At 33.2% G+C, this 15199-nt stretch overlaps 1 long non-coding RNA gene across 1 annotated transcript; it reads right to left on the minus strand.

The window, feature by feature from the left end:
• Positions 1–10614: 10614 nt before the first annotated feature.
• LOC125841854 (uncharacterized) lies at positions 10615–12211 on the minus strand. The gene is made up of 2 exons (XR_007443830.1): positions 11549–12211; positions 10615–10856 (listed from the first exon to the last, which is right to left on the minus strand). It is a non-coding gene; the product is annotated as an uncharacterized LOC125841854 (long non-coding RNA).
• Between the last annotated feature and the right edge of the window lie 2988 nt (positions 12212–15199).

Below are 15199 nucleotides of genomic sequence, written 5' to 3' on the forward strand. Positions count from 1 at the left end.
TTTGAATAAGAAAATACAACTTCACTAGTTACTACAAGCAAAAAAGAAGTGTCACTTAGTAACAAAACAACAAATTTACTAAGTAAGAAAAATAAAGACTATTAAGATTTAAGAGCAGCAACTAGAGCAGTCACACTGTATTGAAATAAAAAAAAAACAGAGCAGCAAGCATACACACATCATTGATCACAGTCACTATATAGAAATAAAAAAGAAAACAGAGCAGCAAAAGAATTGGAAAAAACAGAGCAGTAATATTAATTGAAAAAAAAAGTAGGTCAGTAATAGAGATTGAAAAACAGAGCAGCAAACAGAAATTGGAAAAGAAAAATACAGCAATAAAAATATAGATAACACCCAGCAGCAACCAAAAAAAAAAAAAACAGTAACAGCAGCCTCGCAGAGAAGAAGAGAAGAAGAGAAGAAGAAGAAGAAGAAGAAGAAGAAGAGAACTTACAGCAGTGGCAACCTGGCAGCAACCAAAAATAGAAAAAAAATCGCAGAGCAGTCACAAAGAATAAGAGAAGAAAAGAAGAGAAGAGAAGAAGAAGAAACTTACAACAGCAGAGAAGAAGAAGAGAACTTACGCAGCAGAGAAGAAGAAGGAGAAGAGCAGTCGCAGCTTCTTAGTCCAAAAAAGAATTTGAAGTCGCGAAAGAGTATATTAAGTCGCATAAGGATTTCAACAATTAAAAAAAAAAAAACTTACAATTTTAAAAAAAGAAACCCTAAACTGTTACCTTGTCAAAAAAAAAAAAAAAAAATCCTAATTAGCGCTTTTTCAAATTAAGCACGCTTTTTTTACGCTTTTGCTTTTCTGCGCTTCTCGCTTCTACAGTAGAAGCGAGCGCCTTTCAATGTCGCCTTGCTTCACGAAATAAAAGCGCAAGGGCCGGGCCTCGCCTCGCTTCTCGCTTTAAGCGTGCTTTTCTGCGCTTTTTACAACACTGCCAACCATGTAAGTGTCTTAAACTAGGCTTCCTTCCAGTCTACAGTTTAAAAGAGGTCTTTGAAACTGCCTTACTAGGAATCCTATTCAATAAATTTACAACGGTTTTAAGAGCATACATCCATAATGATTTGGGTAATGAGAAATTACTCACCATATCACTAACCATATCTATAAGTGTTCGATTATGTCTTTTTGCAACACCATTTTTTAGGTGTTCCCGACATAGTATATTGTGCACATATGCCATGTTCTTCAAGGAATTTTGTAAATGGATCTAGACATTGTCCTGATTTGTTATACTTATTAAATCACCACCTCTATCTGACCTAATGATTTTCACTTTTCTATCTAATATTCTTTGAACCTCATTAACGCGCTCTTTGAGAGCGCCTGCTGCTTGAGATTTTTCTTTAAACAGATATATAAATTCATAACATGAAAAATCATCGTTAAAGGTGATAAAATATTTTTCTACATCAAAAGATGGAATATCAAAGGGTTAATAAATATCGGAGTGTATACTTTCAAGAAGTTGAGTGCTCCTTGTGGCACCTTTCTTGATATGTTTGGTTTGATTTTCTTTAATGCAATCCAAACATATATCAAGATCAACAAAATTGAGATTCAGAAGAATCTCATATTTTAATAATCTTTTAATATTTCTTTGGATACATGACCCAAATGTCTATGCCACAAATAAGCAGAACTTTCATTTAGTGATAGAGTCCTTCCTTTTCTAAAAAAACGACACACATCAGCCTTGAGTTCCTTATGAGCATCCTATGAAACTTTAGCAGGTGCTTTCTTCTTCTTAAACTTGTTGGCCTTCACTTTAAGTCCTTTACCAGCTCCTTGGTCCATGATGTTAATGGAATGACCTTCTTGTTTCTTAAGTCTTGAATCTTCTTGAGTAGACATACTGGAAAATTCACTAACATACCACTTATCCTTAATAATGTTATAGTTAATTTGGAATGGTTCATACTCAAGAGACAATGAGTTCAAATAAACTGAACCAAGAAGGTGTCATCCACTTTCATCCTCAAGGTTCGATGTCTTACTGCAATGTTAGTCATCTCGATGATATGATTTTGCATACTACGTGATCCATCAAACTTCATGGTCATGAGTTCAGCCATTAGTATACAAGCGAGAGACTTATCAGTAGAATGAAAACGTTATTCCACAAACTTTAGGTATTCCCTGGCACTTTCAATTTATGGATAGTACCCTTAATGTTGTTAGCAACAGATATTCATATGAACATAAGGCTCAATCATTTAGAGCGCTTTCATTATTTATGAAAATACTTCTCATCTTCACTGCTCTTATCAGTTATGACAATAGATTTGTCATTCAACAGAGCCAAGTCAAGATCCATCACACCTAAGTGGCACTGGACTTGTTCATGTCATTCAGAGAAGTTCAATCCATTGAACACAGTAACAAACAAAGCATGTGAATGAAGAAACAACTGCAAAATAGATATACATGCTCACAAATTAAAAAATAATGTGAATTCAGTAAAACGATAGAAGTATATTGTAATTCTCCTTTAGGTAGATACTACGACACACTATCATAATTTAAATACCATTTTTTAAAATCTTTAATAGGTAATTAAATATTTTAACCAAACATATACGACATTTTTGGATATACAATATATGTTTGATTGAAAATATTAGTTTACCTCATAATGTTCACTATTCGTAGAGTGATTGATCCACCTTTAGATAAATTCTTAAAGTTCTAGCAATAGTGAAAGTCAATTTATCTATTTATTTTCAATATAAGCATTTCATTAACTTTCATAGATAAATGACAATTTTATGAATGCATATTTTTCTTAACCATACTAGTTTGACCACTTTGGTGACTAACAAACTATATAAAAAAAAATTACACATAATATCATAAAATTTTGTGCATGTGAATAATTTTATACATTTTAGTTTGACCACTTTGGTGACTAACAAACTATAGAAACATAATACATGCATCAAGTGATCATAAATATTATATGTGTAGACGTTAATTTTTCTAGTTTGGCCACTTTGGTGACTAACAAACTATTTTGCACTAAGTACACATATTATTTATTGCTTAGAATAACAACCACTTTAATTTATTACACAATCTAAAATGGAACATAATTATTGCATTATGGAAAAATTATTTAAGATTTTTAGAATTGGTGCAAATTAAACTTTGCTAACAACTCTTGATTAACTTAAGAGTCCAAACACCTTAAATAATCAAGCACAAAATTACGCTACTACAAAATGATTCAATAATAAGTTTGAACATAATTTCTTGTAGCCAAACTTATGCCCTTTCTCTATTCTCTAAATTTGAATACTAGCCAATAGTAGTGAACATATTTGTATTCCTTTTGGTCAAAGTATCAAGAAAACTGGTCCACTGTCGTGAGGATCCAATCAACCACCAAATTTCAATATTTTTTAATCTATCAAAAAAACTCAATTACAAAAAGAATTACAAAAGTTGGTCTATACATATCGATGATTTTTCTCATCGGCAATAACCTCCTCTTCTTTTTCAGTACCGATACAAAATATACAAGTTTTATGTTCATAAGCGTAGTTCACATAATTCATACATACATCGCTACATAATTTTTGATGCGGTTACACGATTTATGACACATAAAATTTAATCAAGCGCTACACTTACAACGAAAACATAATTTGATTGAGCAAAAAAATAGGCTATACCCGTGACAAAATTTTTCTACTTATTTTAATTAGTTGTAAAAGATATACAAAGATTATCCGTTCAAACAATTCAAGCTCTGATGCCAAATGTAAGATTTAAATATTTAGGGCCCGTTTGGCCATGCAATATGGTATCATGATATGGAATCATGAGATGAAATTGAAGTTTTGTTTGGACATGCGGTATGAAATTTGTGTTGTATATTTTCTCATAAACATAAAAATCTCATAAGTTGTAAAACTATTAAAATATCCCAAATTGTTTATTCAATCTTATCAAATAAACAAAAATTTATAAAATCACATAATAAATTATTACAAAGCTATATGTTCTCCACTTAAGTAATTGTTTCATCTAACTTTAATTTCATTAAAAAATAAAATTGAACATAAATTGTAATGTACTAGTCTTTAATATAATATTCCTACATAATACAGACAATTTTCTCACGTTGAACTTGCATTTCTCGATCATGTGACCGAGAAGACGAACCAACATTGTTACTTTGAACCATTTGTTGGTCAATATCATCCGCAACTATATTTTCATGCTCATAGACCATAAATATTTTATCACTTTAACAATCGATTGGTGTGAGTTAAAGTGACTATATGTTGGTGAAAATAATAAATTTTATGTCGGTGAGAATAATAAATTGTAAAAAGTAATGATGTGATTATAAATTTTATTTACATATGATATAAATGATTAGTAGATATAAATGTGAGATTGTTTTAACAAAATATAAACTTGTGGATCAATTTTTATATTAAAAATAGCTCAAATCATGATATGGAATTACCATATAATTCCATATCATGGTTTTTGGAGAATATAGAATCACATCTCATGGTATGGAATCATGAGATGGAATCAGCGTAAAATTGCATGTCCAAACGCTGATTCCATCTCACGATATCATATCGTGATATGGTATTGAATGACCAAACGCCTACTTAATACACATTAGAATCTTGAACATGATAATCTTATATAGAGAACATTAGGGGCACATACCTGATGCAGAAGCCATCATCACAGAGAAAAGCGGAATCGTTAGTCGTAAATTGGTTTCTACCTCCTTGTTCTAGCCCTAACCTTATGTTACTATAGCCGTCAGTGATGAAATTACTGTAGAGAATATGTGATAACCCACTGGGTGGAGGGAGGACCAATTTATAGAGGTTAAGACTTAATTTGGTACGTCCATCAAGTAGCCAATCTACAGATGAGATCTATTCTTCATTAAATATTATTTATAGTATTACTTGGGTCACAAGTAAACTTGAGCCATAAGTAAGAGATTATTCTTACACTCCGAGCTCGCGAATCCACAACTCCTGTCAAGAGTAGCAAACATAAGAACCCACAACTCCGGTCAAGAGTAGCAAACATAAAAAAAATTAATAGCCGCGAACCAACGAGCTCTGCAGCTCCGGGGAAAACCAATATCAAACCAGAACAATCAGAGGACCGGCGAACGACAACAATTAATGACACTTTTCTGGTGACTTTCGACCTTGGGTAATATCTTACTATACTTTGTGATACTTATTTTCTTTGATTATTTTGATTATTCTATGTTTGGGGTTGATTTTTATTTATATTATGTTCTTTTTTTATGATTATTTGCACTATTCATGTTTCTATTTCTTACTGTCTTGGTTTTTATTCATTCTCTATATATTGAAGCCGCTTGGGAGGCAGCTGGCGGTTGTCCTGCCCGCTTGCCGCCCAGGGGCTATTATAGTCACTTTAAGTTATTTTTTGCCGTTATAATTTATTTGTTTTATTTTATTTATTTAAAAATTATGTAAAAAGTATTATAAATTACAATATATTAGTGACTTAAAATATATATTGAGAAGACATATAAAAAATTAGGTTGACTCTTGAAATTCTATTCATACCAAATAAATTGAGACAAAGGAAGTAATACATATTATTTGAAATACAGTTAAAAATACAATAAGTCACAATAATAAATATATAGAAATCGCTTGGGAAGCAGCTGACAGTTGTCCTGCCAGCTTGCCGCCTATGGGCTATTATGGCCACTTCAAGTTATTTTTTCTCGTTTTAATTTATTTGTCCTATTTTATATATTTAAAAATTACGTAAAAAATATTATAAATTACAATAAATTAGTGACTTTAAATATATATTTAGAAGACATATAAAAAAAATTAGGTTGACTCTTGAGACAAAGTAAGTAACACATTATTTAAAATGCGGTAAAAATTACTATAAGTCACAATAATAAATAACTTATAAATTTAAAGACATAAAAAATTAGATGATTCTTGAAATTCTATCAATACTACATATATTGGGACAAAGAGAGTAACATAAATTATTCAAAAATTAAGTAAAAAGTTTCTATAAATTACAATAATTAATAATTTAAAATATTCAAAAGACATACAAAAAATTTGATTGACCTTCGAGATTCTATCATTGCTACATAAATTGGGACAAAGGAAGTAACATATATTATTTGAAAATGACATAAAAAGTATTATAAATCACAATAATTAATTACTTGAAAATTTGATTCACTCTTGAATTCTACTATGCCACATAAATTGAGAGAGAAAGTAAAAAGTACTATACTATAAATTACAATAATTAACAACTTTAAATATCTAAAAATCATAATAAAGATTTGATTGACTTTTCAAGTTCTATTTGTGTCATATAAATAAAAAATTATATGTTGGGCCCGTTCTAGCACGGACTCCAAATATCTAGTATATATATATATATATATAATTTAAATTGGTAGTATTTAAATGCATTATCCAATTAATTACACCCCTTTCAATTTATTTACAATTCGTATTAAATTAGGAGTCAAAAAATTCATAAGAAGAGTGATGAGTGTTTCAAAAGGGAAGAAGTATTTGGAAATAATTAATCTATTTATGGATTTCACATTAAACTAAGAAGAAAATAAAGATAAATTTATTTTGTGATTTGAAAGGAGCCTAAATTAGTGCTTATATTATTTCTGGCAACTTCTTCCTTTACTAATTCCTTTCTTATTTCATTTTTTTCTTAAATGTTTCTCTATTTTTTTTTCCATTTTTAATTAAAGTTAATATTTTCAGTAATAAATTTAGAATATAAAGGCCAAGTGTTGATAGAGTGAATGATCAATTAATATGTCACGATCCGAGCTACATCTTGGACGTGACCGACACTCGAGAACCATTATTGATCCTCAAGCGAACATTCATCCTGGCTGACTACAAACGAAAGACTAACTCAAGCATACATAAGCATAAAACTGAATTAAATTCATTGAACTCAAATACTCGAACTTAAAAAAAAGTTTGAACAATACTCAACATATATACTCATAGTTTGTAAACAACTCAAAAGATAGTAAATACCGGAAAACTTCTCAACTCTATCTATGAAGCCTCTACTACTACAGAAAGATATCGTAACAAAACCCACGACATCTCAAAGCTACTAACTGTAAGGTAAAGGTGAAGTCCTTCGAAATATAAGAAGGCTCTCCAAGGCAGACCGGAATGTCACATGACCTCAGCGAAACGCCTGTTGATGATCCTGAATACATGTATTTGCATCATGAAACGATGCAGACCAAATGACATCAGTACATTAAATGTACGAGCATGCCAGGGGAACTCTGAAACATAACTATAAGCTTGAACTAATAAGAAGGAAGACATACTCACCTCGTCTCAACTCGATATGACTCAAGAATACTCAACTCAATATGAAATCAATGATACTAAGATGCAATATATAAAGCTTTGTAAAGAGTAGACAAGAACTCAAAATGTATAAAACTACAATAATAAACTTTTCTCTTATTTGAGAGATTCTCTAACCAACAACCATCACTATGAACAACGTGATGATACATCGTCTAGCCCACGCTACCCAGGCTGTCTTATACCTTGCCAGGTATAGGAAATCCTCAACTAAGTGGATCCACTAAGATATTCTTAAAAGCAATAAGGAATCATCTAAAAAGTCTGATCCTTTACCCATGTTGGCATACATGGTTTATGAGGATTTTAAGTTGTCTGAACTCATCCATGTTTCATCCTATTTCGAGCTAGCCGAAACAGTTCACAACAAAATATGGCTATCACTCTGATTTTAGAAGATTGTATTAGAGTTGCCACCCTTTGTTGATCATTTTGATGCTTGGTTATATGTTAAATTTGTGCATCCTTAGCATGGTGATGAAGTAGTTATTGCTAACGCTAACCATCATGCCATGAGGCTATTGTTATTGTTTGCTTTCTCTATGGTTTTGCAAGGTTTGGATTCGAGGATGAATCCTTTTCAAAGAGGGGAGAATGATGCAATCCAGATTGCCACAAGACCTTTGACTCTTAGCCAAGCTTCGGAACCCCAATGTATTGAAGAGTTGTTCACTAGGATGGAGGTTCTTGAACTTGTATTGATGACAAGGAAAGGTTCACATGCATGGAAGATAGCTTGGGGAAGTGAACAGAAGAAAGTGGAGAACATTGCCCTTTTGGCGAGCCAAGACCATTAGCAGATCACCCAAAGGCTTGGGTGATGACCCCAACTCGCCCAAAGTTCCAAAGCCAAGCTTGGAGCAGGATCCCTCGCCGACCCAATGGGCGAGTCGCCAAGTGAATTAGGTGAGCCCGACTTAGCTCACCCAATGGTCATTTTGGGTCACTTTTGGATCCTTCTATGTAATAATGTCCTAAAACTATAAATAGGCCTTTCAGGGAGATTATTTTGATTATTGAAACTGAAAACTCATGTTGAGTGTTGAGAGCTTGGTAAAGCTTTTGTTGAACATTGCTTAGAAACGTCGGTTGCTTGGGAGTTCAATGCCCTTGAGGTCATCGTAAGAGTTAGGTGTTTATTGTTGGATTAACGAATTGAGATATTAGGGTTTAATATACCCTTTGGTTGCTCTTTGTTTCCTCTATTTGTGGCTATCTATCTATCCTTTACATTCTTGTCTTTCGATTTCCGCATTTTTATTGTAGTTCCCTTTTGAGAATTACATGAGATGTTATATGCATAAGAATCTAAAGAACAAATACATCTGTTTTGAAAATAAAAGGGCAATACATCACTCTAATAGGCAGGGTAAACACTTTTGTTTTCTAAAAATGAGATGGAAGCTTTGAAAGAAATCCAAGCAGTAACAAAACTAGGGTGGAATATATATATATATATATATATATTTTTTTTTTTTGAGATAAAGGTAACAGTGTATTCACAAAGGCTCATCATCAAATAAATGATGAGCATAGGTCACTTACAATCTCATCAGAGCATATCAAACTACCCTATGGGAGATTACAAATTACCTATGAAGTCATCAAAAAGTTCTATATCCCCCATCATATCTTGTTTACACCAAAAGTACAAAAGACTAAGACAATTCATTCTAATTTTCTGGATGTTGTTTCTCTTATCCTCAAAGCATCTTCCGTTCCTTTCTTTCCATAGGGACCACCAGATGCAGGCTGGGATTAACTCCCACCAATCTTCATTTGACTCCCTTCTTCCTATCTCCTTCCAGCTGTAGAGCAAATCCTTAGTGGACTTTGGAATTGTCCAACATACACCAAGAAGACCAAGAAACATGTTCCACAAGCTTGTAGCTACTTTGCAATGAAGGAATAAGTGACTATTAACTTCTGTATCTTGATCACACATAAAGCATCTTGAGCATAATTGTCTGCCTTTCTTTTGAAGCACTTCATGTGTTAAGCAGGCCCTTTTGCACACTAACCAAGCAAAACATGAGATCTTCAATGGTATTTTTATCTTCCATATTAACTTCCATGGCCAGTTTCTGATCTGTGTTTGGTCAATATTGTATCTGCAGTAACATGACTTTACTGTAAACACACCTTTGCTTTGCCATCTCCAAATAGGCTTATCAGGTTCAGTGGAGGTGCCTGGGAAGGCATTGAGGATCTGAAACAGATTAATGACCCTCTCAATTTCCCAATCATTCAAAGCTCTCCTGAAAATGAGATTCCAACCCTGAGGACTCCATAGCTGTGAGATTGTGGCCTTGTTTTGAGTGGTGAGCATAAACAGGTCTGGGAAGAGTGATTGCAGGCTTTCATCCCCAATCCAATGTTCATTCCAAAAATCAATTTTCCTACCATTTCCCACCTTTAGTGAGATGTTGCCTTTNATTTTCCTCTCATCAATCTTCATCAACAAAGCTATGGTTTCTCTTTCAAATCCTTTGAAGGCCACCCCATATGTGTTGCTCAACTCTAGGATATGAGAATTCACCCAATTTGAAGCTTCTGTTTCGCAGTCTTCTTGGGAATTTGGAAGCTGAAAGTTAACTGGTTCTGCATCATGAATATGTTGAAGTTGCATGTCTTGCTCTGTTGATTGTGTATCGTTTGTCTCCCCTCCTCCTTTTTCATGAGAAGTTTGTTGTGAACCGATCATACCCGGTTCTGTTTGGATGCAAGAACCAAACAGATCTATGCTGAAGTTGACGTTGAGCTTGCATTTCAAGCTGAAGTACAAATGTACAGAACTCGTAATTTGATAAATTTTCATCCCTTAAACCGATAGAAAACAACTTAACTTAGCATTTTTTAGAACTCTTGACAGCAAGTCAATTGAGAGACACATGAAAGCTTAAGTAAATATTCAATTCGTCATCATAGGGGATAAATATTCCTATGACTACACTACTTAATCAAACATAAGTTGGTAAATAAATTCTTATCTAATTTCCTCGACTTTGCATGAACATGGTCAGATTTATTATGCGCCGACACTCTCAAGAGAAAGGAGAAAAAATGCAGTAGTTTAATCCAATATATTACAAAGCTATAGCAGGATCCTTCTAATCACTTAGTCGAAGACGATATGACTATCTTAAAATAGGAAGCAGAATTATGATCTAACTTGAGTTATCACACCATGACATCAGTCATATTAAATAGTTAAGGCTAAATCTCCTTGTATTAGTAGCAAGGATTCAACGCGAGCAAATGTGAGGGAGCTTTAAGCAAGACAGGACGCAATGGAAGGCAAAAATATGAATCTAAACTTTAGAAGTGCTTTAATCGTACTTGTAATCAAGAGTAAATTCTAGCTTCATAATCAACAAGTGAAGCTACGATGAGTTTGTGATGCTAAACTCAAGGGAAACCTGGAACTTAAAAATCAAGCTTTTCAACAGAGAACTGATGTGTAAATATATGATTTTTTTCCTCATGTTTAGATTTCATAATTTTTATGAACCAAGTTACATCATTCTCAAATAATATAGAACTGTGATGGAGTCTATAATAAGGCGACTGATTCTCTATCGCTTAACAGGTAAGGGGAACAAATCGAGGAACAAAAATTTGAAGAACTAACAGATTCTAAATCTAACCATACAAACAAACTGTATAACAAAGATTTGAAAAACAGAAGAAGAAATACATCAAAGTAAGACAGGACAAATCTAGATGATAGTCTTACAATGAGAAAAATTATGATCAAATATACGGAAGCGCATGATTGCCAAACATAAGCAAAGGTGATTTTAAATTTTGGCTCGAGAAAGGTACACCTTAAAACTAACAGATTCATGAATCAATTTGACAAGATAAAATGCATTAGTGAAAAAGTCTAAGTCTAGATACTATCAATATATGCAAGAACGTATAAATGCTAGACTTCGACTACTATTAATGTATGAAATTCTCAATAAACCTCCAAACGAAACGAAAGCAGAAAGAACTATAGGAGTTAAACAACCAAGTTTAGCATAATTAAATCAGCCACATACAGAAAATTTCAAAGAAAGACAAAAAAAAAACTATCGAAACAACACAAAAGAAACAAAGAGATTACCTTCTTTGGAGCAACAAACTAGGGGGCGTTTCGTCAAGAGATTTTACCTTCGAACTTCCTCGAGCTCTAATTCAAAACAGAAAACAGGAGGACAAGAAGAGAAATAGTTATTGAACTTATAAACGCTTGAAAGATGTTTATGATGCAAAATACTCTCTATCGCTGAAACTCTCTGATTTTCTTAGTTGATTTTTTCGATCGATTCTTGATGGATTTCGATCGTTGTTGGATGCTTGAAAGAGAGCCAAAGTTCTCTTTTTATAGCCAATTTGGGGCCTCAACTAAGTTCAAAAAATGATGGAACCTCACACCCATCAGATTAAGAGGATAACGAGCCCAAATCCGATGGTTCTTCACGTCTTTCACCTTTTCAGGTGTAGCAGTGGCGCTGATGAGGCTTTTGAGGTCTGTTTTGGTTCAGAAAATATGATGCAAGGGATGTAAAGTTTGATAGGAGGAGGTCGTGATTTATGGAGGATAGGGAGATATGTTGAAAACCGCCGAAAATTGACATTTTCAGGCGGTTCATAACCATTCTTTGGCAGAGATTGATGGGAGAGGAGCGTGGGGCGTATGGGGAAGAAGGGAGTTTTTTGGGAAAAGTGAAGCTTTGGGGAAGGAGAACGTTTCTTTCTTTTTCCAGATTGAGGGTCTAGGGAAAAGAAGTATAGCTGGCGTTGGGGTCTTTTCCTTTTGAGAAAAGATGAAAATTAATTTGGGCCGTCCGATCAAATTCAGGAGAAAAAGATGGCTGAGATTGAAATTGAAGAAACACAATTCATGTGTTTATCTACGTGGCACACGCGGATTGGCCAATTTAAAGGGACTTGGATTGACAAGTCTTTACTCAAATTAACCCATTTAAATGTAACCCTTTCTTTATTAACTAGACAACATTTATTAAATTAAAAATAATTACTTTGCCAGATTAGCTTAATTTGATAAAATTAGTCATTTAAAAAAATTGGTATGAATTAGTAAGTCATTAATTAATTAGGCTTCCTAATTTTGAATAATGTACGAAAAATGTTTACTTACAATAATAGAAATTATATTTAAACAAAAATCAATTCAATTCTTAAGAACAATATCTATTTGACGTAAGTTTTTAAAAATGGAAAATTAAGTAATATTTTTTATAATAAATTAATTTTTTATAAGAAATAATATTTATGAAATATATTTATCGAATAAAAATAAAAATATATTTTTTGAACATTTTTTTTGTATTCTTACAAAAGTTTTTTTTTGTAACATATATATATATATATATATTATTTTTTTATTTTTTTATTTTATTATTATATTCTTGCAAAACTTCGTCATATGTACTCACACATATATTTTTTCTATTATTATAATTATTGTTATTATTATTATGGAAGCTAAATTAAATAAATGTGAAAAACAAAATTGGGTGTTAACATTTCCATATCGGTGCTCAATACTACTCCCAATAATATATATAACTCATGCTCATATGTTTAAAAAAACATAACTCCTCCTCAATTTGAGATAATTACTCAAAAGGTTCTTTTAAAAGAGATAATGTTCAAAACTCCTCATAAACTGATTTAGAAATCAAGGTTTCTTCTCGTTTTAAATGTAAAAGTGTTTACACTTGGGAATACTTAGTTCCCTTATACTCATTTTTAAACTCCTCCTTACTTCCTCAAAACTCAGTTTAAAACTCAAATATTGGCTTTAAAAAGCTTTTCAAAATTTATAACTCAATCTATAGGGTTCATGAGAAATTATGGACATGAACGACTCAACTCAGGGATCTAAATAACAATATTGAAACTCATTATTAAGAACTCAAGAACTCAAGGACTCAAGGACTCGGAACTCAACGATACTACTCCTCTTAAGAATACTCAATTCATAGAGTTCACGCAGAATTATGGACATGAACGACTCAACTCAAGGATCTTAATAGCAATGTAGACTCATGAATACAACTTTTATCATTCTCATACTCTTTTACTCAAGACTTAGGTCAAGTCTATGGTTAATTTAAAAAGAATTCTCAATTTGACTCAAATGACCCTCTTGAACTTTCCTCTTAATCTCTCTTTAATTTGAAATGCAATTTAAGAGATATGATTAGGATATGTAGAATCTCAACATCAAGAAAAGAATAAAGACACTATTCAAAGGAACACTTACAGGAAGAAGAATGGAGGAAAAATGGGCCTGATGACCTTGGCGCACTGAGTGCGCGTCGCCCTAGGGCCTAAAATTCAGAATTCAGGCCTTGGCGCACTGAGAAACGCATCACCCCAGGGCCTGAACTACTAAAGTTCAGCCTTGGCGCTATTGGTGGTGCGCCGCCCCACATCCATACCCATAAAATCTGATGAATTTTTATTCTTAATTTAGGATCGTAACTCATCTAGAATCAATTAGTCAAACTATAACAACTCATTCTTAGAAAGGGCTAATTTTAGAAAAGAAAAACTAAATTAGAAATAGCCAATTTGAGATTTGTGCAAGTTAGTCTTCAATTGTGAGTTTTGGATCAACTTCAAATAACTGTAACTTTTAGTAAAGAATGAGTTAGGTGGCCCATGAGATATCAAATGAAAGATATTTGAGTCATGTTTCCAACGCCTCCGAGTTTGCTGAATTCCATGTTCAGATGAGGGAGATATGCATGTTTGAGTTCAGCCTGTCCAGTTAAGGAAATCCATCAGAATTATGGAGGAGTATTTTGGTATTTTTCTTACCCCGTCTACACGTTTTTCAACCCAAATTACGGGTCAAATATGATTAAAGTTAGTTTACGCTAAAGTCTAAAATGTTTGGAAAGTTATGGCAAAGTTCAAGGGGAGAAAAGGGAGAAAAGCTTTAAGTGTTCAAGATTCTTGCGATCTTTAAGGAATTTCGCCTAGGATTTGATCATTACTAGGTATGTAAGCTTTCATAGTGATGGGTTCTCTTGGGAACTAGAAATGATTCTCGAGTGCAAGTTACGCCCATGGTGTAGGCCCGGGGCGTGACAAACTTGGTATCAGAGCATAGCGTTCAAGAGTCCTAGGGTGTCTATGAAGTCGTGTCTATAGAGTCCTGGTTATCGGTGTGAAACCGCCACATGTATAATAAGGAGGCTACAAAATTTAGGAAAGGATTCCCTTCTTTCTTACTCTTTTCATGTGATAGAGTTCTATTCTATAAAAATGTTTCTTTCTAATTCGTGCTTGCGTGTATCTTTAAGATCATGCCTCCACAAAGAGTTGTTCGAGGTCGTCCAGCTAGGAGAAATGTTGATCCTCCAGATCAAGGGGTACCCAATCAGCTAAAGTGCAACCCCAATGAGATGTCACTAATGCTAAGTTCTGGGATGTTATTGTCATGCCCCGAGCCTACACCCTGTGCGGGACTGGCACTCGAGAACTATTATTGGCTCCAAGAGAACCCTTGGCCTGGATAGACTCTCAGCAGAAGACTTTAAGCATTAAATAAAGAAAACAAATACAACTTTACTCAACTGTCTCAAAATAACTTAGAATGTTTTAGAATTAAACACCCAACTAGCCAAAGTGGCAACTCAAGTCTTATGACAAAACAATTGAAATGCAAAGACTAAAAAACTATAGCTATCTATCTATGAAGCCTCTAAAACTATGAGGGATGTCGGGATAAGATCCC

Source organism: Solanum stenotomum, chromosome 10 (genome assembly GCF_019186545.1).
Source record: "Solanum stenotomum isolate F172 chromosome 10, ASM1918654v1, whole genome shotgun sequence".
Lineage (NCBI taxonomy): Eukaryota > Viridiplantae > Streptophyta > Magnoliopsida > Solanales > Solanaceae > Solanum > Solanum stenotomum.